The following is a 25,377-nucleotide window of genomic DNA, read 5'->3' on the forward strand; positions in this document are numbered from 1 at the left end:
TACGAGGCCAGTGTCTTTAAACTTAAAAAATAATAATAAATATTAGTTACCTGTACTGGACATTAATGTTGAAGCTCTTAGGTTCTATAGCCTAAAACATACAGCCCTTGCTTCCTGCCTTTCCTTCTTAACACATATATTATATTTGTACATGTACATTTATAGCCAGCAGTTGATCTCCAAGGAGCCTGGTTGGCTAGTTAAGCATTCCAAATGCTGATTGGACCACACATCTAACTTCCTGTCTCTGGTCCATCTTCCACTGTGGCTTGGTTGTTCTAGCTATATTTTCCTACCCTGAGTTGCTACCCAAGCAATGATAACTACTAATGCTGAAAAGAGTCATTGATTTCCTGTATATCCACAAGAATAGCTCTTATCTATGCAAAGGGAAGAAGGCACTAAGAAAGAAGGCACTAAGAATCTCTGATGGGCCAACAGTTTACTCTAGCAATGATTTGAATGTCCCGAAGTACATGAGACATGTGTCCGTAGACATTAAGCACTGAGTTCAGTGAATTAGTCCCCTACTTATTAAAGAAACACACCCTGATTTAGGGATTGGCAAATGTATACCTACTAAATATTTCCTCCCTCAGATGCTCTCTGCTGACTAGAGGTCAGTTTGACAAATTTATTTGTGTATCGTGGGCATTTGACTCCTTATTCAAGGATCACTGTCTGGGCCCACAGATTAATTACAGAGAAGCAAGTGATGGAACTAGTCAGGACCAGAGTCTGTTGTTTTAATGTGAAAAGGGCAACCCCTCCTCCTGGAATGTGGAAACTGAAGTTCGCCCCATCACTAATTGAATCAAGCCAACCACTAGAGCTGAATTATCTGCTTACTAGAAAGTCTGGCTCTGCTAACTATGTGGAGAGGGAAAAGGAACCTGCTGTAGCATCTCTGACCCAGCCTTATTTCTCTGGGAATAAGAAAGGTATTATTTGCAAAAGTAAATGTTTAGAAGCTCGCTTTGAAATCAGTTAGGGAGTCTGGGAGCTGATGCATGCTCTGTTCAGAAGGAAAAACTAAGCAGGATGGACTGGAGGCCAAGCACTTCCTACCTATTTTTCCAAATGCCCTACTTTCTCACTCTGATTGTCCACCAAACCCCCAGTTTTTTTTGTCTAGTCAACAAAAATAGAACTCAATGCCAAGACTAATGCCAGAAAAATAAAACTGGGAACAAAGGGAAGATAAAAGTTGGATTGCAGAACTTACATATTTGCCTACATATTCCACCCCGTCAATACTACAGTTATTTGTGTGTTGTAATAATATACCAGCTTCTCAAAACAGTTACTGTTTATAAATGTCATAAATAAGCCAGGTAGGCCGGGCGCGGTGGCTCAAGCCTGTAATCCCAGCACTTTGGGAGGCCGAGACGGGCGGATCACGAGATCAGGAGATTGAGACCATCCTGGCTAACACGGTGAAACCCCGTCTCTACTAAAAATACAAAAAATTAGCCGGGCGAGGTGGCCGGCGCCTGTGGTCCCAGCTACTCGGGAGGCTGAGGCAGGAGAATGGCGTGAACCCGGGAGGCGGAGGTTGCAGTGAGCTGAGATCCAGCCACTGCACTCCAGCCTGGGCGACAGAGCAAGACTCCGTCTCAAAAAATAAATAAATAAATAAATAAATAAATAAGCTAGGTAATATGCAATTGGTTTTATTTTTAACACCAATAGACTTTGGCCAAAATTAATTAATGGGTTATTAATATCTCAGAGATTTTACTTTAAATCCAGCAAGACAACTTGCTAGATAATGTTCAAAGTGGATACATTTATTATGTGGGCTATTCCTTTGTATAAAGGACTAATAGGAAAGGCTAGAGAATTTCAAGTCACAATTCAATTCCAACTTTTGCTTATCTTTAGAGTTTGTGGTTAAGGTCCCTTATAGTTTCAGCCTTTCTATATGAGGATTTAACTGGAACCCTATAATTTCTTTGTACTATCATTTGTATTTCCTGTCTCACTAGCCTCACCTTGAAACTGGGCAAGTTCCCAAAGATATCATAAGTCAAAGTCAAGTTGAACTACTTTTCAAAGGCTTTTTTGGTGCCCTTTTCTAACCAGGGAACTTTTATTTACCTTGACTCATGGTTCCAGGAGCTTAGAAAAACCTTTGCTGCTGATTCAGCTAATACTCAATAACTCCTTTTCAAATTGCCTAAATGTTAAGCAAATGCCATCTATAATTAACTGAAAATTATCAAATGCCATATTTGTAGCACTTGATGCCTTTTTGACTTTTTTTAAGTTGATTTACAATGGCAAACAAAAAAAAATAAAAGAGCAGTACTTTTTCTTTAAAAAAATCTATAATATGCCACAGTTATCTGGCATAATTATGATATGAGTTATTCTAGTTGACAGTTTCCTGATACAGCTAGATGACCATTTGAAACTTCAAGAACTATAATAGGAAGAAATATGCAGAAGATTCTGGAGTCCGTCTTTTCTACTTATTTGTTGAGTAACCTTCACCCCTTTAAGCTTTAGTTTTTGCATCTATAAAATAGAATCCACTTTGCAAACTATGAAAAATGCCTGGCTCATAATAAACATGGATGACAAAACCATGTTATTATTACAGAGGTATGTTCTACCTCTCCCACCAGATACTGTCCAGCCTTCAGAGTAGAAAACGCCTCATGCCTGTTCCTATAAGGACTGATGAAGGAGTTGCCAGACAGAAGCACTGCCCATCATCTTTGCCTTTCTCATTGCTTGTTTCACTCTTCCACCATCAGAGGCCTTCTGCCTGCCATCCAGCGGCCTCTACCCTACCATCCTCAAAGCTTCTATTTTCCCCTGGTTCTTTTTCCCTCTTCTTTATTTTGCTTCTTTTTCCTGTTTTCCTTGGCTTCTTTGCATATATACATCACCAATTAGCATATCCTTTACCATCTTTTCCTTTTAATCAAAGAACTGACATTAGTTTTCTGTTTTTAAAAGCTTTCTTTCACCCCAGTACTTAAAACATAATAGTAATAATAATAAAATAGATTTAAAATTAAAAAAAGAAAAGAAAAAGTTTTCTTTCTACCACAATCACTCTTTTTTTTTTTTTTTTTTGAGACGGAGTCTCGCTTTGCCACCCAGGCTGGAGTGCTGTGGCTGGATCTCAGCTCACTGCAAACTCCGCCTCCCGGGTTCACGCCATTCTCCTGCCTCAGCCTCCTGAGTAGCTGGGACTACAGGCGACTGCCACCTCGCCCGGCTAATTTTTTGTATTTTTTAGTAGAGACGGGGTTTCACCGTGTTAGCCAGGATGGTCTCGATCTCCTGACCTCGTGATCCGCCCGTCTCGGCCTCCCAAAGTGCTGGGATTACAGGCTTGAGCCACCGCGCCCGGCCTCACAATCACTCTTATCTCTCTATTCAGAATGGTTGAGGGTGAAAGTAGACTTGATCACTACTTGCCTGAGGTTTTGCTATGTGTAATACCAAAAGTCATAATCAAAGTCAGCTACTCCTATCTTTTCTGCTTATTCTGCAACTCCATCTATCACACAACTGCTGAAAACATCAACAACTCTTTTGTGTATTAATAATGATTGCTATGTTCACTGAATGTTGGGGAGGTGCCAGTACCAAGCTGAGTATTTTAATTGTAATATCTCATTTACTTCTCACCATAATCCCAGGAGATAATAATAATGGTGTTGGTGGAGGGGATGGTGATGATGATAACTCCCATTTCATAGAAAAAATAATCTAAGGCTTATAGAGGTTATCCAGCTATTGAGCGATTAGGGGACAATAACTAATCAGTTTTGCTTAAGAGTCTTAGCCCTTAACTCCATACTCTATGCTTTTTCTTATAAATTTGTTAGTAAGAAGTCCTCTGGGTTGATTAAGCATTGAATCAAAGAATTCTCAATTGAGACCTCCTGTTTAAGAAAAACTTACAGTAACCATTTAAGAAAATGTATATAAAAGTAAATAAAATCTACCTTTCTCTTCCTATTGAACTGTGTCATCCATCTCCAGTTTAGAGACAACCTCAAAAATCCAATTAGGAGTTTATTTTAAAGATCCCCTGTTGGTCACAAACCCCTGGGGCATTATTGATTTACTGCAAAGAGTTCCCAAATCCATATGTACACCAAGCAGAGTACAAGTCTGTTTTCCAAGTAACTAAATAGAGGCTGTTGAGAGGAATAGTAACACAAATGAATTTTTTAAATTTATTGATTTTATAATCATTTCATCACTTGTAATCATTTGCATATTCTCTGTCAATGGATGACTAAAGTAAGTCAATTATCATATGAATACATGATAACTTATCTTAAAAGTATTTATACTCAGAAAATAGGCATCTAGACATGATTAGATATGAGGCTTCCTTTGTTATTCTGAAAGGCAGAGTTGCCCAAGCAGCCTGAATTTATGTTGAGAGATCTACATTCTAACTTCAACTCATGCTTTGTGTGAATGGTGTAGGTTAGTGGTAAAGAATGCGGGTGCTGAATCATAGCTCTGATACTGATGAATTGTGTGACCTCTTGCAATTTACTTAACTCCTCTGTTCTTTAGATTCCTCTTCTGTATGGAGAAAGTAATAACACTTTCTTTTATACGTATTTTAAAAGGTATTAAACATGATGCTTTTAGAACAGTCCCTGGCACAGAATAAGCTTTCAGTCAATGTTGGGTTTTTATCTGGTGCTCTTAGTATTAATACAAGTAAATCCAATCATCTGAAGGACTCACGGTCTGAATGGCAGGGTTATTCCCACTTTGGTTATGAGAAGAATGGTAGATTTAATCTAGCTCCGCTTCCTCCTTCCTGGGTGCTCCTAATTTCTCTTTGATTTCACATTTTTTTCTTTTTTCATAACATTCACACTCTAACTTACTACGTAATTTATTTATTGCTTATTAAGTACTCTGTACCCACCCCCTACGTCAAGTAGAACATAAACTCTACAAGGGCAGAAATATCTGTTTTGTCCACTACTGTATTCCAGACACAAAGAGCAGTGCATAGCACAGAGTAATTGCTCAATAAGTATTGGCGAAGAATGAATATAAGGATAACCTGTCAAATCCTTCGTATTTCATTTTTCTCCAGGCTTTTCACTCCCCTTTCAAGTCTATTCTTCAATGAACAAGAAAAATAATATCAGGAATAATATTTTGGGGGCACTTTCTGAATTCCAGGTAATGTATCTAGCATGAAAAACACATCATCTCATTTAATCCTATGAAGAAAACAGTTGAGCTTTGAACAACGTGGGTTTGAACTGTGTGGGTCCACTTATAAATAGATCCTTTTCTGCCTCTACCACCCTTGCAACAGCAAGACCAACCCCTCCTTCTCCTCCTCTTTTGCCCACTCAACCTGAAAACAATGATGATAAAGACCTTTATGATGATCCACTTCCACTTAATAAATACTAAATTTTTTTCTTTCTTATGATTTTCTTAATAACATTTTTTTCTCTAGCTTACTTTCTTGTAAGAATACAGTATATAATACATATAACATACAAATAACTCATTAATCTATGGTTCTCTGGGACAAACTGCTCATGTTATTAGCAAAGCTTCCGGTCAAGAACAGGCTATTGATAGTTAAGCTTTTGGGGAGTCAGAGTGATACATGGATTTGCAACTGCACAAGGGTCTGTGCCTTTAACCCCCTAGTTCAAGGGTCAAATATGAGTACAATTGTTCTCTTCATTTTACAGAGGCTCAAAGAGGTTGAGGCACTTGTCCAAGGTCACACAGATACTTTAAATAGGAAAGCAGGTTAGAGCCCCGAGTCTTACTGTGGCATCTGAGCTCTCCAAATGTGACTCTGGGCCTGGCACAGTGGCCCTTCCATGGAAGATGGAACCTGAGTCCTAAGGTTAGGACCCAGTCCCAGAGGAGATACTTTATCTGCAGACACTGAGAACAGAATCCCCACAGAGTCAGTAAAGTGAAACTGAGGCCATCTATGTTTGCCAGCATGCTAACATGAATTTTACAGTAATAATGTTTCTATCTTCCAGTTCATTGCATTTACTCTGCCATCACGAATAGCATATCCCAGTGCATGCTAATCTAACAGCCTAACCCCAAAGTAATGAAAATGAAATCCTGCCACACATGAGGCCCTGAATTTTTAGCAGCATTTACCACTCGATATTAATTAACCTAAATGATCCATGAAGATTTGGCTTTGCAAGAAGTTTGACTATCTGTGGCTGCAAGGTTCTGTAAGATTAAGTGTCTGAATGATTGGGATAATTAATTCCGCTAGTCATGAAGGAGAAGCTCATAGAATTTGGAAATGAGATGTGGGATTTAAGCATTTCCCAGTTTCTGTGGCAACTGTTGCTTCAATGACAACCAGTCAGGGCACAGAGTTACTGAACTCCCATCACCCTTGTCTAGTCTTGGGCACTTCCAGATCACTCTAAGCAGAATCATTATTATATCTGAGAATATACTCATCTTACAGGCCTGTGTAGGATTCAACAATACAAAGTGGCATGTATTAGAGTGGTACCCTAGAGCTCCCAGGCAAGGAGATTTCTTAAAGAAACATTCCGGAGAGGAAGTGATGGAATTGAAGTTGTGTGGCAAATGTTGAGATGCTTAATGAGCACAACTGTCCCATAGAGACTCAGACATAGCTAGGCTGCCTCTCTCTCTATTTGTTTATGGCATGATAGTGGTGCAAATACAGAGAGGGAATCCCATCCCCACCATTGCTACTCAGCAGGCAGGGGAACCTTGATGAGACTGAACTGAATGAGAGTTCTCCCTGTCATTATCTTTCCATTCCCTCCTTTAATCCAACTGATCTTAAATACTTAGTCAATGGAAATGTGGCCTTGTAAGGATTAATGCTCCTGTTTCCCCTTAACTATTTCTATTAGTAAATCAGATTTAAGTCAGGGGCTTAATATATACTTTTTTACATATTTTACATACATACATAAAAAAACAAGTATTTTTGTACTTAAAAAATATTTTACAAGCCCCTCAATTATTGAATAAAAATGGATTGGTATTTCCATAAATAAAAGCTGGAATTAAAAGAATAAACTGGAGCTGCTGAGAAAAAGTTTATCAAAAAGTGTTTTCAGGCAAATAAGCAATAATAAGCAATCGCTTAAATGATCTACATCAGAAGAATAACAATTTATTTATCTGGGCAGCAGGATGGTAAGATTTTTTTTTTTAATGCAACAGTCTGATATACTTTAGTACTTACTTGAACTAAGTCTGATATACTTTAGTACTTACTTGAACTAAGTCTGATATACTTTAGTACTTACTTGAACACAGTTGTATACAGTTGTAAAGAAGCAGGAAGCTGCTTTCCAGTCATCTTGGAGGAGGCAGGTTATTTTTCTTTCTATGCACCTAAAGATGCAGGTACCTTAGCTGAGGTGGAGTGGCAAACAATAGACGGATAGGTAGATGGATGACTGGATGGATGGATAAATAAATTCATTCACTAACTATTTATTGAGCACTTTTGTTTTGGGGACTAGGGACACAAAGTCATCAAAGATAAAAATCCCTGTACTCATGGAGCATATATCCTACTGAAATACGAGAGATATGTTTCAATAAATCCCAAACGGATATGAGAGCTCTTAAGTCCCTGTGAAGTTGTTTCACAAACCATAGAGTGCATTTGCCTTAACCTGAACAGACCCTTAAGAATTAGTATCCCCATGCTGTGGGATTATTCCTGCCATTGAGATCAAACTGCCCTCTATACTGATGAATGACATATCCATGGATGGAGCCAAAAATTAAAACTAAGGGAAGGTATTAAAACGAAAAGTACATTTTGTTCCTTCCCTGTGAGGGATAATACACCTATCTTAAAAGTACCAGGTGTGCTTTGTGCACAACCGTGTCTGCAAAGCTAAAGAAGACAAGTATTGGCCAGGCCATTCATGAGACTATACTTGGATTTTGCTTACTATAAATAAGCAAAAGGAAATGAAATTTTTCATGAATGTAGGCTATGGCACCTGTCACTCTCATTTCTGAAAGAAATTAGGCCTGCCTAGGAAAACATCCTTGGGGCAATTTTTTTTCCACTAAATTTGTTTTGTTTTGTTTTGTTTTGCTTTGCTTTCATTTTTGTTTTTTTAAGATGGAGTCTCACTCTGTCGCCCAGACTGCAGTGCAGTGGTATGATCTTGGCTCACTGCAACCTCCGCCTCCCAGGTTCAAGCAGTTCTCCTGCCTCAGCCTCCCAAGTAGCTGGGACTACAGGCATGCGCCACCACACCCAGCTAATTTTTGTATTTTTAGTAGAGACTGAGTTTCACCATATTGGCTAGGGTGGTCTCAATCTCCTGACCTTGTGATCCGCCCACCTCGGCCTCCCAAAATCCTGGGATTACAGGAGCGAGCCAACACACCCTGCCTTTTCCACTAAAATTTATGGTACAACCAATAAAACATTGGGACTAGACCTTCAAATGCTAATATTCACATCATTGTATGTACATCTTAATGACAAAGGTAAAGAAATAGCAAATGTTTCTCTTGAACCTACATTTCTTCTTTGGGATTTTTAGGTAAAGTAGGAAAAATGGAGTGTGTAGCTCCTTTAGGACAGGAACTCCTGTGGGGCTGGAGGGCATGAAGCATGGGGGAGTTGCCTAGGAGATGGAGCTGGGCTTGCTGCTAACACCATGGTGAAATTATCTTGAGCCAGCTGTTGTCCTCAGGTTTTCAGGTTCTGAAAGTAATTTTTGTCATGGCACATACAGCTATTCAGGCCTTTCAGGACCCAGTTAGACACTGACCAAACTCACAACATTTGATATATAAAGCAGAATGCTATTTTATTAATCTATGTTAGAAGTCATCTACGTTTCTAGATTAAAATCTACGTTTCTAGATTAAAAACTAGGATAGCTTTTATGGAGTCAAAATAACCATGCCTGGGTAGTAGTGCTTCACAGACACTAAAACTTCCTACTCTCAAGATTGTTTCCATAAGGAACTACTGAACACCCTGGCATCACCCAAGAAAGATGCAATCCAATTGAATGGGATCACAGTTGCTTTTTTCATCAGATACATTCCAGACATATCTTTCTGTGGCTGGCAGCCCCTGTGGGTTTGGGGGTTTCCCAAATCTCTCAAGCAGGTTACTTTGACAAGGGTAAGATTATCTGTTAGAGGCTACTAGTTTCAGCCTCAAAATGTGCAGGTGGGTTTTCTCCTGGCCACTGTATTAAATCCATTGATTTTCAAATGATGAAGAACAACATCTGTATGTGGATCACTTGAGCAGCTGGTTAAAAATGCAGACATCTGGCTGGGAGTGGTGGCTCACACCCTGTAATCCCAGCATGTTGGGAGGCCGAGGCAGGCAGATCACAAGGTCAGGAGTTCGAGACCAACCGGGCCAATGTGGCGAAACCCTGTCTCTACTAAAGATACAAAAAATTAGCTGGGCGTGGTGGTGCACCTGTAATCCCAGCTACTTAGAAGGGTGAGGTAGGAGAATCGTTTGAACCCAGGAGGCGGAGGTTGCAGTGAGCTGAGATCACGCCATTGCACTCCAGCTTGGGCGACAGGGTGAGACTCCATCTCAAAAAAACAAAAACAAAAACAAAACAAAAAGCAGACATCTTGAAATGGCAGGAATGGTGGTGATCCTAGGGCAGGGTGGGAGAATGGGTGGCCTGGGAAGGGGCAAGGGAAATATTCTGGGCTGTTGGAAATGCTCCCCAGCTTCATCTGGGTGGTGGTTACACAGTTGTATACGTACATAGAAATTCACTGAGCTGTACACTTATGGTGGGAGTACTTTACTATGAGTATGTGATAACTCAGTTAAAAGGTTTGACCTCACCTCGGGCCTTTCGAATCAGAATCTCTAAGAGAAGGGCATGTGAATCTTTATTGTTTAGTAAGCACCCTCAGATGATTCTCATGTGCCCTGAAGCTTGAGAACCACTGATCTATAAAAGGACATTTTTCAATATCAAAGACTCAGAAAAATAATTTGGAATCAAGACCATCCCAGGAAATGTGAGATGAATGCCACAAATACCAGTATTCATAAATTCTGAAACCTTGGACATGTGAGGCAACATCTGTTTCTTGTGCTAACAGGTAGGTCTCTGCATGCAGCTCTAACACAAAAATTGGAATGAGCCATTGGGAGGTGAGAACCCGCAGAGAGGCGTGCAGCAGGCACTGCTCTCAACATTCACCTTTGCAGCCAAGAGCCTCAGGCAGCAGGATTCCTCTCTCCAATCTGATAAAGTCAGAGAGCTGGTCAAGTTACTGGGGGTTGAATTACAATGCAGCACATTTGGGAAGAGCACTTGTCAAGAACATACCTCCTCCAAAATAAGCAGGAGTCTGTTCTGAAAAGAAGAAAAAGAATCTGCCTAATAGAGCTTTTTGAAAGCTGAGATAAAAGACTTTCTTCTGTGTAACTGCCTGCAGAGTGTCATGATTCTGAATGAAAAGCTCTGCTGGCTCACAAACAGATGCTCTTATGTTTGGGAGAATGAATTGAGAGAATATTCAGGGACGGTCCAAGATTGCTGTAAGGATCTGTGTACTAAAATCTCCTTCTGCATTGGTGTTACATTATGCTGCCTCCTTTTCTTGGCATTATTCACTGTTGTGTCCATAGGGCTGTATGTAGGAAAAGGCAAGTACACTTTACTTAGAGGGCATCTTCTGCCTGCATTTGTGTAGACTTGGGGAGGCTATGCAACATCCACGTGCTGTAGAACAAACCACAGGACTCTGTTAACCACCTCCTTAGTTTTCTTTTTACAATTCTGAATTTTGGACTTAGGAAGTAGTCTTTGATAAAGGAGGGCACTAACTGAGCAAACAGAATGAGAAAATGCAAATCCAGGATCTCCCCATGGACAGAATGGCTAAGTTTACACTGAAAAGTAATCCCCAGCACAACCTTCATTATTAATCTGCCCCAGCTTATAAAATGCCCTTTTCCCCACTCACAATAATTATTTCCTTCAGCTCATGCTCCACTCCCGACAACACACCTGTTATTGCAAATCTATAATAACAGAGGGTAAATTTCCCTGGAGTATCTCAAGGTATTTATCTGTTGGCAAAACTGTGCTCTCCTCTGGGACTATTGTATGTACGCAGACATTTCTGCCCACATGAATTACAGCATTTTCCATCTGGAAACGGCCTTGAAGATAATCTAGGGAAGGTTCTTGTTAATAGATATAGAAACAGGCCCAGAAAGACAAACTAACCCCAGGTTACAGAGCCAGTTAGGGATAAAACCTGAACTTCAGTTCACATCCTTCAGCCAAACTAGGATTGCCTTGATCACTCATACTTTGTCAACAAAGCATTTTTTAAATAGATTTAATGTTTTAAAGGCAGTTTTAGGTCCACAGCAATATCGAAGAGAAGGTACAGAAATTTCCCATATACTCCTGCCCCCACACAGCCCCTCAGTCCTTTTAAGTGCTTAGTAACTTTGGGCCAGTTCATGAAGGTTAAACCAAGTTAATACCCCTTCCCTGTCTACCTGTCAGATATTTTTACAGGATTAGATACCAGACAAGAGATGATATCCTATCAGGGTCACATTAGGAAGACTTCAGAAATGGCTCCATTCTCCTGCAACCAAAACATACTTGTTCACTTCTCCCTTAGCAACTAATCCTATTTCCTCCTTCTTGGGAATAAATCATGTCTCCCATTGGCAATACTATGTTTCCTTCCTAAATTCTGGAATTTCTCCACCTCTACTTTCCTGGGATCTGCCGTACACAGTCTCTTTTAGTGCACAGAAAACCTATTGATTATTTTAAAACAGTCCATGTCTTTTTCTTAATGTTTATCATTAGTTTTCTCACACAAAAGCATTAGGTTACTTTGGGGTTCTTATTAATCTGTAGTTGTATTTCATCGGTCTCCTGCAAATGGATGACAAAAATGTCCACACTATTCAGTAAGTTGAACATTTTCATTGTGCCCCATTGTCCCAGCAATGAAAGCACATGTCCAAGATGAGTCATCCACTTCCTGCCAAGAACAATTGGCAAGCATACTGTGGCTTCCTTTAGTTTGTCACTTCTTTGTCTCAGTCATTTAATTTTTAAATCTTGAATCACGGTGTATGATTTCAATCAAATCTGTAATTATTATAAGCAAATACCTTCTTTAGTTTAAAGACAGAAGTTACATGTGAAACATATATATAAGCAATTCAGGAACTTAGCATTGCCCAGTAACGATATGTGGCTCAGCCCCATTTGTGTTTCAAGGAGCATCAGCACGGTTTGTGGTATTTCCTCACTGCCTACCTTAAGATGGGGCATCTTAAACATTTTTTTGATGTTATATCCTTCCAAAATTTTATAATGTTAGCTAGTTTAGTTTTGATGGATGGAAAAGACAAAACAGCAAGTCTAAAGTCATGACGTATCAATGAGAGAACAAAGAGTATAATCTATGTCAAGGGCAACTAGCAAGAGACCGAAAATCTAACAACAAGCAGATCTTGAAACCTCTCAGGATAGATCCTTAAATTGTCACCACGGTGCTCCCTACTTAACCCAGTTTCACCTTCATTAGTTCCCATGCCCCGTTCCCTAAGTTTTCTCAGATATCAAGCAGAGCCTTCCATCTCACCCAGCCTCTCAAGAGCTTCACTCTCAGCATCTACCAAAGTCTACCTTCCTCACTTCTACTCTCCATTCCCAAAGAGCAAGAAGGGGAATATGTACCAGAAAAGGGCTAGAGATCCATTACCTCAGTCTTTTAATTTTTAATCATTGGAAAGAGAAGGAATGCATTACAGGAGAAAGAATAATGGATTTGGTCAGAAACCAAGACAAAGTCTGATTCTGCCACTAATCACTCTGTGACTTTGAACCACTCACCAAAATGAATTAATCTCACAGAACTTCAATATCCTCATCAGTAAAGCGGGATAGTACACTTGTTTACTGTGAGGTGCAAAATTCGTCAGATGCCTTTATAAACCATATGGTGCCATGTGAATGTAAATAGTATGATGTGGATTCCTCTAGCACTGAGGGCGAAGTGGCACCGAAAGGGCTCCTTAGGCTTCAATGACACCTACACAAAAAGCGATCATTATGTCCTCACTTTTCCCTAGAAGTCTTCATTAAGAGAAAGGTGAAAGAACCATGTATACCTGGGCTAAATAAAAGAAATGTATTGGAAAATTTCTTTCTACTCTGTAATGTATATTTTACTTTAAGATAAATAGTTTCAATGTCCTGTTAAATAAAACTGATGCTCTGGGAAGCTGTGATATGTTTACCACATGGCTTTTTGTGCCCTCGGAACCGCACCCCATGTATCCTGGGTTGTAGACCTCTCCTTTCACCATACGTGTTTCCATAGGAAGCTCTCAAAAGCTGTACTATAATCATCTGATTACTGGTCAACCTCTTCCTGACAGGCACTTTGCCTTACATCTTGTTTCTTCCTAAAGCCTAGCATAGTGCATGGTGTATTTTAAGCATCCTATAAATATTTGCTAAACGTAATAAATAAATTAACTTTCTCTTTTCTCTTTTTTTTGAGATGGAGTCTCGCTCTGTCTCCCAGGCTGGAGTGCAGTGGCATAATCTAGGCTTACTGCAACCTCCACCTCCTGGGTTCAAGCAATTCTCTGCCTCAGCCTCCTGAATAGCTAGGATTACAGGTGCCCACCACCACGCCTAGTTAATTTTTTGTATTTTTAGTAGAAATGTGGTTTCACTATCTTGGCCAGGCTGGTCTTGAACCCCTGATCTCGTGATCCACCTGCCTCGGCCTCCTAAAGTGCTGGGATTACATTTTTTGGGGGTAACTGATAAACAATGCCCTAATTATTATTGACTTCCACTGATAAAAACTGACAAGGCAAAGTGAGAGATTGAAGAGTTAAATGGTTGGCCAAAATTCTAAGTCCAATGCTGGCTTTGAGCTCTTCCACCCAGTTCCCAGATACCTTTCCCTGATCCTAAAGAGCCTGCCTCTCAGCATAAATCTTCCTTTCATCACAGGTACGCCTGTCTTCACGTATAAACACTATTGATGGTTTACTCTGTGCATTTAATTCCTATAGTCTGCAATTATAAATATGAGAGACTTTGCTCCAGTCTTTGTTCTACATTCCACAATGTCTGTGTCACACACAAATTTCCCTTTGAAACCAGTGAGCATTCTGTGCCAGAAGATATCCTGGGGATGAAGGAGGAAGGGAGGGAGAGGGGAGAGAGAGAGACAGAGAGAGAGAGAGAGAGAGAGAATCAGAGTCACCATCTGTTGACAATACTCTTGTGCAGAGCCAGTTTTGAAGGTTAACGACATGCCATGCATCCTCCAGCGTCTGGTAACAAAAACAGGCTGCTCTCCCAGAATTCGTTAGGGAGTTGTGGCCCCATGGAAGACGTAACTCATCAGCCAGCACTCCAGTAAGGTCCAGGAAGACAATTTCTGCCAAAAGCTGGATGAAATTTAATGGAGATCCAGGAAAAACAACTTTTACTAAAATTCAAATGTGGAAGTGATCATTTTTCCCCAAGGCCAGTAAAAAGGCTATAAATTATTGACCCTCCAAAATGATCCTGCGTAATTTTTATAAGGAACTCTTGCATTTCATCAGCAATTCTTCAATATACATCTACTTCTTTCTCTATTTCTTTTCAGAAAAATAAAGATTGTAAGCTTGTAATGCAAACAGGTCGAAGGGTTCACCAAGGATCTGCCCATGGCTTCTTTAGATGGTTAAATTTTTAGCATTGCAGTTGATTCACAGCAAATCTGGGTCTCAGCTTTATTGACAGCCTACTGTTTAATGACTCATTTTGCTGTCTCATCAAGAATGCACCCAGTGGAAAGGCTACACTTTCTCAAATGTAATTGCATGCTTTCTCCACATCTCTTCTGGGCTGTCTTTAATTTTCAAAGCCCCACTGAGCAACCTTTAAAAATCTGAGCCCTTTCCCACCTGGTGCTCCAGGGATGCTTTAAGAGGAGGCGATTCTGCCTGTTTTTCTGTTAACCTAAGAACAAACTGTCTGCTCTCAGCATGGAGTAGAGAGGCTTGAACAAGAACGTGTAAAAAGAAACAGAGCAAGGAAACTGAAATGCTTCCAAGTTCCTCTGCATCATGTCTTTATAGCGTTGACATCATTAATATTGTTTGAAGTTAGCTCTGCCTAACTTCAAATACAAGTGTAAATCACAAACAAAAAACTAAATGAGTGTTTGATTACTTGCCAGCTTGGAGTATCCCATCCTCTCTTATTCAAGAGCAGAATTAAAAATAAAAGTTTGGTGGTATGAGGTGCTAAAATGATCACTCATATAGAAGTCAGGAAATTTGGGCCATTTTCAGGTTCTTCTTGTGTGACCTTGTATAAATCACTAACTTCTGTGGGCCTCAAATTCTCCAGCTCTAAAGTTAAATTCAATTTAAAAGTACGTTTTTAGCCACTAAAAACAGGAGTGGATTTGTCTAGACTGGCACTGTCCAATAGAACCTTTGCCAGTGAAGGAAATGTTCTATATCTGCACTATCCAATATGGTAGCCCTAGCGATATTGAGCACTATTGCGTATGTAAATGTAAGTACAATGACTGAAGAACTGGATTTTTACTTTTATTTAATTTTAATCAATTTAAATTTAAAACAAATGTGGTTAGTGGCTACTGTATTGGACAATGCAAGTTTAATTATTTCTAAGACTCCTTATTAAGGATTATGTTTTGATGATCAATTTTTTTTTTTTTTTTAAGATGGAGTTTGGCTGTATCACCCAGGCTAGAATGCAGTGGCATGATCACTCACTGCAACCTCTGCTTCCTAGTTTCAAGTGATTCTCCTGCCTCAGCCTCCCAAGTAGCTGCAATTATAGCCATGCACCACCACACCTGGCTAATTTTTGTATTTTCAGTAGAGACAGGGTTTTACCATATTGGTCAGGCTGGTCTTGAACTCCTGACCTCAAGTGATCCTCTCACCTCGGCCTCCCAAAGTGCTGGGATTACAGGCGTGAGTCACCATGCCCAGCCTATGTTTTGATTATTTCTAACCATAGCTAATGACCCAGAGTGAATCTTTTTTTTATTCTGACTACTGTAATATTTACTTTATAAATTATTTGATATAAATAATCTTTAACAGAGTAATCAGTCTGATTAAAAAATAGGAACTCTACATGAGAAGGATAAAACATGTGAAAGAATTTTACAAATTTGAAAATGCAATGTAATTATAAAACACTATTAACGAAATCTGTTAGACCTAACTGCACAACTTTCTTCAAGTACCAGCTGATGCACATAGATTAAAAGCTGTTCTATCTCATAGCCCAAACCAATGGAAATACCCTGATGGAACCCTGCGGAAGGACAAAAAACTTAACCTTCTGAATACCTTTTTTCATTGATGTTTAAATAAATCGATTTTCGATTTCTTTTCCCTTCCACCACATTTGCCAAGGGTTTCTATCTAGATGTTGCTATAACATACACAATGAAATCATTCTTATGAATTATGCAATGCCTTATAACTGTTGCATGCATTTCTGTTGCTTCTTAGCTTTGCTTTGCAGCAGTCGAACACATCAAACGTTGACCAGAGGAAGTCCAAAGGGATGACTGCTGTTTACCAGAGACTCCCATTTTGGCCTGAGCCTGCATTTGCCTTTCTCTACTTCTGTTTAATTCCTTTCAGCCTCTAAACCTCCTCTCACTAACCTTTAGACTCTTCTAGCCCTTTCCACGTGGCATCTTAATTCTTCCTTTTGAGTTCACAATATTATCGTTTTTTCCTCTGGTCTGTGTTTGGCTCCTCCTTCCTGGCACAACATTTACTTAGTTCTGTACCTTCATGACTCTCCCTTGCAGTGTGGCCCTGGGATTGTCTCCTGGTGGGGAGCCTCAGCTGGTACAGCCTAGAGACTATGCCTCTAGCCCCTCCCCAGATTCCTGAGGCCTAGATTTCAGAGAGCAATGGGTTTTAACAGGGAAAAAAGACTTCTCCTACCAACTATTGTGGAACAAAACATTTCCTGCTTTATCTTATTTTTTAAGTGATTCCAGGGTCATCTGTATAAGATACATGGCTCATCGTTTGGGAAAAGTTATTTCTTTTTCAAAATAACTTTACTATATGCATAACCAGCACACAATAAATGACATCAACGCAATCAAGAGAGTGAATATATTAATAACCGCAAAAGTTTCTGTGCCCCTTTTTAATCTCTCACTACCTCACTTACCTGCCTCCCCAATCCCTGCCGTGGGTCCAGGCAATCCCTGGTCTGCTTCCTGTCACTATAGATTATTTTGCATCATCTAGCATTTTATATAAATAAAATCATATGGGGCTGGGCACGGTGGCTTACACCCGTAGTCCCAACACTTTGGAAGGCCGAGGCAGGCGGATCACTTGTCAGGAGTTTGACAGCAGCCTGGCCAACATGGTGAAACCCCGTCTGTACTTTAAAAAAAAAAAAAAAATAGCTTGGCATGGTGGCAGGCTCTTGTAATCCCAGCTACTCAGGAGGCTGAGGCAAGAGAATTGCTTGAACCGGGTAGGCTGAGGTAGCAGTGAGCCACGATCACACCACTGCACTGCAGCCTGGGTGACACAGCGAGACTCTGTCTTACAAAAAAAAAAAAAAAAAAAAAAAAAAAAGAAAAGAAATCATATGGTATGTACTCTCTGTTGTCTAGCTGCTTTCACTTAGCATAATTATTTTGACATTCATCCCTACAGTGTATACCAATAGTTCATTCCTTTTTCTTGCTAAGCAGTGTTCATTGTATGGATATACCATACAAATGGATGATATACCATCCATTCCTCTGTCAGTAGGCATTTGGGTTGTTTCCAGTTTTAGTAATTACAAGATAAAGTTTCTATGAATATGTATAAACAAGTCTTTGTTTTGTGGACATTTGACTTCCTTTCTCTTGGGAAAATACTTGGAAATGGAAAAGCTAGATCATATATATATATATATTTTTTGGCCAACATTTGGCATACTCAAGTCTTTTTAGCTATTTGAATAAGTAAATGATGCATATTTTCAGCTGCTTGAAGTTGTCCCACAGTGCATTGATACTTTAAAAAAATTTTTTTATTCCTTTGTCTCTATGTTTCATTTTAGTTTTTTTTTCTTTTTTTTTTGAGACAGAGTTTTGCTCGTGTTGCCCAGGCTGGAGTGCAATGGCTCGGCTTACCGCAACCTCTGTCTCCCAGGTTCAAGTGATTCTCCTGCCTCAGCCTCCCTAGCAGCTGGGGTTATAGGAGTATGTCACCAGGCCCAGCTAATCTTGTATTTTTAGTAGAGATGAGGTTTCACCATGTTGGCCAGGCTGGTCTTGAACTCCTGACCTCAGGTGATCCACCTGCCTTGGCCTCCCGAAGTGCTGGGATTATAGGCATGAGCGCCTGGCCAATCTTTTCTTTAAAAATGTCTAAGCTGTTGTTAACCTCATACAGTGTCTTTTTAATTTAAGACATTATAGCTTTCAGCCCTGTAAGTTCAATTTTGACCTTTCTTATTTTCCAGGTCTGAACTTAACATTTTTGCTATAGCTTTTGTGCTATAGAATAATACAGTTACAATAACTGTTGAAATGTCCTTATTGGTGATTTCTAACATCTAAGCAAGTTCTGGTCTGGTGTCAATTGACAGGTTTTTCTCCTCATCATGGGTCATATTTTACCACTTTTTTGCATGCCTAGGAATTTTTAAATTAATTCCAGACATTCTGAATGTTCCCTTGATGGGTGCTGGATGTATTTGCATTTCTACAGATATTTTTGAGTTTTGTTAAAAGACACAGTTACCTTACTTGGAAACAGTCTGACACATTTGAATCATGCTTTTGAGATTCATTAGGCAATACCAGAGCAGCATTTAGTCTAGAGCTAATAATTCTCCACTGCTAGACAATATTTTTCTAAGTATTCTACCCAATGTCCCATGAATTATAAGTTTTCCCATCTGGGTGATGGAAATAGGCACTATTTCTATCTCTGTGTGAGTTATTGGTACTTTTTCTTCTAATTTTTCTGGGAGGCAAGAGAAGTTTTCTCACACACATGTGCCCATCAACATTCTCCTTAAAAATCAAAGGAGCTTCTCTCACCAGGCATCCTTGTGGAAGTGACATCGTCTTTAAACCCCACGTGACAATCCCTGACGCACCGCCATGATGCCCAGGGAAGAAAGGGCGACCTGGAAGTCCAACTACTTCCTTAAGATCATCCAACTATTGGATGATTATCCGAAATGTTTCATCGTGGGAGCAGACAATGTGGGCTCCACGCAGATGCAGCAGATTCGCATGTCCCTTTGCGGGAAGGCCGTGGTGCTGAAGGGCAAGAACACCAAGATGCACAAGGCCATCCAAGGGCACCTGGAAAACAACCCAGCTCTGGAGAAACTGCTGCCTCATAGCCGGGGGAATGTGGGCTTCGTGTTCATCAAGGAGGACCTCACTGAGATCAGGAACATGTTGCTGGCCAATAAGGTGCCAGCTGCTGCCTGTGCTGGTGCCACTGCCCCATGTGAAGTCACTGTGCCAGCCCAGAACACTGGCCTCGGGCCCGAGAAGACCTCCTTTTTCCAGGCTTTAGGTATCACCACTAAAATCTCCAGGGGAACCATTGAAATCCTGAGTGATGTGCAGCTGATCAAGACTGGAGACAAAATGGGAGCCAGCGAAGCCACGCTGCTGAACATGCTCAACATCTCCCCCTTCTCCTTTGGGCTGGCCACCCAGCAGGTGTTCGACAATGGCAGCAGCTACAACCCTGAAGTGTTTGACATCACAGAGGAAAGTCTGCATTCTCGCTTCCTGGAGGGTGTCCGCAATGTTGCCAGTGTCTGTCTGCAGATTGGCTACCCAACTATTGCACCAGTACCCCGTTCTATCATCAACAGGTACAAACAAGTCCTGGCCTTGTCTGTGGAGACAGATTACACCTTCCCACTTGCTGAAAAGGTTAAGGCCTTCTTGGCTGATCCATCTGCCTTTGTGGATGCTGCCCCTGTGGTCACTGCCACTATGGCTGCTCCTGCTGCTGCTGCTGCTGCTGCAGTCCCAGCTAAGGTTGAAGCCAAGGAAGAGTCGGAGGAGTCGGATGAGGATATGGGATTTGGTCTCTTTGACTAATCACCAAAAAAGCAACCAACTTAGCCAGCTTTATTTGCAAAACAAGGAAATAAAGGCTTACTTGTTTTTAAAAAAAAATCAAAGGAGATGGCCGGGAGCAGTGCCTCACGCTTGTAATCCCAACACTTTGGGAGGCAGAGGTGGGTAGATCATGAGGTCAGGAGTTCAAGACCAGCCTGGCCAAGACGGTGAAACTCTGTCTCTACTAAAAATACAAAAATTAGCCAAGCATGGTGCACACGCCTATAATCCCAGTTACTCAGGAGGCTGAGGCAGATAATTGCTTGAACCCGGGAGGCGGAGGTTGCAGTGAGCCGAGTTGGCACCACTGCACTCCAGCCTGGTGACAGAGTGAGACTCCATCTCAAAAAAAAGATAAAAATTGAAGGAGAGTCCAGGCACAGTGGCTCCCAGCACTTTGGGAGGCCGAGGCAGGCAGATCACTTGAGGTCAGGAGTCCAAGACCAGCCTGGCCAACATGGTGAAACCCTGTCCCTACTAAAATACAAAAATTAGCTGGACATGGTAGTGGGCACATTTAATCCCAGTTACTCAGGAGGCTGAGGCAGAAGAATCGCTTGAACCCGGGAAGGAGAGTTGCAGTGAGCCGAGATCATACCACTGCACTCCAGTGTGGGCAACAGAATAAGAGAGGCTCTGTCTCAAACAAACAAAAAAGTGAAAGGAGACCCTTAGCAGGTCTCTGGACTTCTCTCCTCTGCAGCTCTCTGTTCTCCAGAACCCTGCCCTGCAAACTCTAGCTGCTTTTGTCTTCCTAGACTTTCAGGTCCTCTCGACTCACTGGGTCCACTGGCCCCACCTGCGTCTCCTCTCCCTGGACAGCCACCTGGGAACTCATTCAAGCAATAACCTGAGGCAAATACAGAGCTCACCTTGTTTGCTCCCCATCCCCCAGGTACCACTTTTTCATCGCCTGATCTCCAATGTCTTAACAAACTTTGTTCTATATATTTTGCCTGATTTTTTTTCATTGATTCAATTGGAAAGATAAACTTGGTCTCAGTTACTTCACCTTGGTCAGAAGCAGAAGTCAATTATTTCTTTTTGGCATACCCCCAATCTAAAGAGGATAAAAAAATAAAAAATAACCATATCCTTATAGGAAAGTTTCTAAGTTAGGTTAAATCCACCCAGGCTGCCAAAACAGTACAAAGCTTCAGTTGGAAAGTGGGGGAAATGGAGTGGTCCTTTCTCAGTGTTTAGGCCCATGAGTGCAGAACTTTCTGGAACATGGTCACAGGCAAAAGGAAACAAGAGACAAGCTGCTTCTTAGGAGATGGATCACAACGCAAGATTTCAAGTCCACTGGAGAATAAAAGGAGGATATGGAAAATAATTCACACTTCACTGTCATTCAAAGTTCCTCTCTTCCCTTCTCACTTTGGTTCCTGCCTCTATTGATGCACTAAGCATTCTGAGCCTCTGCCATCTTTGTTAAGATTCCTTTGTTCTAGTCTCTAGAAAAATCTCATCCCCCACTCTCCTCTTTCTCTTCCCCAAGCAAGAGCTCTGTCTCTCACATCATTTCACTTAGTTATAGTTAGAGGAAGGGACATTCATTATAAGTCCAAGGATATTGGTGTTAAGGGAGAGGATGAAGCTGTCTGGAACCTTTGTCAATTCAGAGGGCTACATTGTAACTGGTGAGGACTTTCTGATTATTTTTTCCCTTTTTTCTATCAAGTAGAAATGAATTATAATTTTAACCTAAAAACAGATGCCTCTGAATACCCAATTTAGATAAATATAAGATTGAAAAAAGATACTGTTTTTATTTCAGATTTTAAAAATGAGACTCCAAATAGTATCTGATCATTTCAGCACTGAGTTCAATGTTCACTCTACTCTGACAGCACATCTTTTTTCACAGTTGCATAAGAATTATGGCAGAGAGTTAAAAGAAATATAGTAAAACTCACAAGAAACTCTAGACACTTTTGAATAAATAGGAAAATGCCATAGACCAGGTCACATTCTCAAAGCATAGTGACATGCATTAAAAGGCCATTATAAAATGACACAAAAAACATTAGTTCTGACCCCAGTATCAGAACTATACACATGTGTCACCTTTTGATCACAAAGCATCTAGTAACAAAAATACAAGGATTGTCTCTTCTTAGAGTGACCACAAATTTATTTCTAAATGAATCTATAGAGCATAAAAATAGATAGCTAAAGATTAAGTCCAGGCCAGGCACGGGGGCGCACGCCTGTAATCCCACCACTTTGGGAGGCTGAGGCAGGTGGATCACCTGAGGTCAGGAATTCAAGATCAGCCTGACCAACATGGTGACACCCCATCTCTACAAAAATTAGACAGGGATGATAGTGGGTACCTGTAATCCCAGCTACTCAGGAGGCTCAGGTGGGAGAATCACTTGAACCCAAGAGGAAGAAGTTGCAGTGAGCTGAGATTGCACCATTACACTCCAGTCTGGGCGACAGAGCAAGACTGTGTCTCAAAGAATAAAAAAATAAAGATTAAATCCAAAGAAATACTTGATATCATGTAAAGTTTTTAAAACTTCACTTAAAACTGGTTTCATTCAAACTGATTTATATGTATATAGACAGAACCAATGAACCAATGTTGTAAAATACATACAAAAATAGATAGATAGATAGATAGACAGATAGATAGATAGATAGATAGATAGATAGATAGATAGATAGATAGATAAATAGAAGTCATCCACAGAATGTTATTTTCACATCTTTTTTTCTATGCATTCTGCAGTGTACTGGGATAGCAGGAAACAGGGCACAATCAGACTTTCAACAACAGTGACGAGACTGGATAATGTAGTAGTTTAGAGCAATGTTTCTCAAAGTGTAGTCTGAGGAACACCCACATTGTAAGCATATAGGGTACGTGTTAAAAGCAGAAATACCTAGGGCCCTCTATGACAAATTAAATTCAAATTTCTGAGAGCGTGGCCTGGGATTCTGCATCTTAACATACTTTTCCACAGCTTCTACTTCATATTAAAACTTGGAAACCCCACGTCACAAGCATAGACTCTGGAACCATACTCCCTGGGTCCAAAACTCGACTAGATAGCTATTTTACTATGAGTTTGTCTCCCTGCATCAGTTTCTTCATCTGCAAACTGGAAATGATGATATTAATAGTATCTACCTACCTTCTAGGATGGTAAAAACATTAAATGAGTTAATGCATAAAGCCCTTAGAAATGTGTTGGGCACAATTTAAGCGCTATGTATGTCAATGCAACCAGGGTAGTTAAGTCAACCATGTTCCAAATTACTACCTCCTATATAAAGTACAAGAACTCAAAAGGAACAAAATAACAAGAAGTTATAAGGAGTAAGAACACAAGTTAGATCCACAGAATTCCCCTTAGCTAAGAGTTGGAAGGTTTTTGTTTGTTTTAGTTTTTGCTGGCAAAAAAAGACAGCCTTTTGTGAAGCTGCACTTGCCCCCTAGAGAATATGGCAGCACCAAGTAATTCTCCTTCATTTATGGTCAAGCAACATTGCTCTCCTTACTGCAAAGTTCTAGCTACTTGTCTAGGAGTTGTCCTCTTTGACTAAAAGCCATATGCCTCAGATCAAAAAATTATTCATTAGGCTCCTGTTAAGACACCCTGGCTAGCACAGAGGCGCCCTGGCTGGCTACCTGCCCTCTGGACCTTATGTGACTCAGGTATTCTGACCTCATTCACACTGGCAGGAATTCACTTTGGCTCAGTTCTACAGTTTCTAGCAAAGACTAATTCTTGAGACAAATTAGTGGAGAAGATTCTGAATAAATAGCATTTAGAAACTGTTCTTATTCATAAGCCCTTGATTAAGAATGGATGGACAGATAAATATAATCCTTTGAACAATATCTTATTAGTAATTCCACAGGTTTGCTTCCACTATGGACCAGGATGTGATACATGGAGTAATGGAAGTCTGGCAAGGTGTGTTCCCAGCATCTTCTGAACCATTCATTCAAATTATGAGCTTCCTCCAGCCTTCATTTGCTTTTCCTTCCAGCCTCGCCTCCCTGGTCCATGGCTGTTCCCTCTTACTAGCTCCTTTGTCCTTCTCTTGTTCCCTAACCTAAATTCCATCCTGCATCAGTATAAATATCCATTATGATAACGCCCAATTTCCTTACCTTTACTCCAAAGCTTCATGCTCTCCACTCTCCTCTCCACATACAGTAAGTCCTCACTTAATATCATTGATATGTTCCTGGAAATTGCAACTTTAAGCAAAATGATGTAGAGTGAAAATTATTTTACCATAGGCTAATTGATATGAACAATAGCTAAGTTTTGGTGACATATTTCTGGCCACACAAAAATAAATTTCTAAATAAAGACCCCAAATACGTCTAATATTACACACTGAAATAAATGTGAGCTACATGGACATTTAAGAGAGATTAATAAAAACAAGTAAGATTATTATTTACCCATTATTCCAGTTCAAGGTGCAGATGGTCTGAGCCTATCCCTGCAGTTCAGGGAGCAAGGTGGGAACCAACCCTGGACAGGACGTCATTCCATTACAAAGCATACACACACACACAGAGACACACACACACACTCAGACTGGGACAATTCAGACACACTAGTTAATCATATGTGCACATCTCTAGAATGTGGGAGGAAACAGGCATACCCAGAGAAAACCCATGCACATCTGAAGAGAATGTGCAAACTCCACCCAGACGGTGACCCCAGCAGAGAATTGATCATTTTTCCTTATCAATGTTATAATAAAGCCACATTGAAAGAAGCAATATTATTCGAGGACCCACTGTATTCCAAATACATTAAACACCTTGCAGGTTTCCCAATGTGCCTCTGTCTCTCCCCCTACAGGTCTTCGCATATATTATCCCTTCTCCCTAGAGCAGTCTTCTCTCATACCCAACTCCATTCATTCACTTGGCTAATGCCTATTCACTCTTCAGAACTTAGCTAAGGCATCACCTCCTCCAGTGTCTTACCTAATCCAGCTCCTCTCAATGTATACATTAATCAGCCTCCTTTCACAGGTCCCATGAATTCCTCTGCCTCCCCTTTCTGAACTATTAATCCTTAAAGAACCAGCTTTCCACTAGAGCGGGTATTACGATAGTCTAGGATCTGCTATGGATGACCCAACTCAAGACAGACAAAGCTGCTTGTTCTCCTACGCCTCGTTCATCTTTGTACTCCTATCTTGCAGCAG

General features: G+C 40.5%; 1 pseudogene across 1 annotated transcript; it reads left to right on the forward strand.

Moving 5' to 3' along the window:
- Positions 1–19,125: 19,125 nt before the first annotated feature.
- Positions 19,126–20,227, forward strand: LOC105502714 (annotated as a pseudogene). Its single transcript, XR_001000390.1, has one exon. The product of XR_001000390.1 is annotated as a 60S acidic ribosomal protein P0 pseudogene (transcript).
- The last annotated feature ends 5,150 nt before the right edge of the window (positions 20,228–25,377 follow it).

This window comes from Colobus angolensis, unplaced genomic scaffold, assembly GCF_000951035.1.
Source record: "Colobus angolensis palliatus isolate OR3802 unplaced genomic scaffold, Cang.pa_1.0 Scaffold80, whole genome shotgun sequence".
Classification (NCBI taxonomy): domain Eukaryota; kingdom Metazoa; phylum Chordata; class Mammalia; order Primates; family Cercopithecidae; genus Colobus; species Colobus angolensis.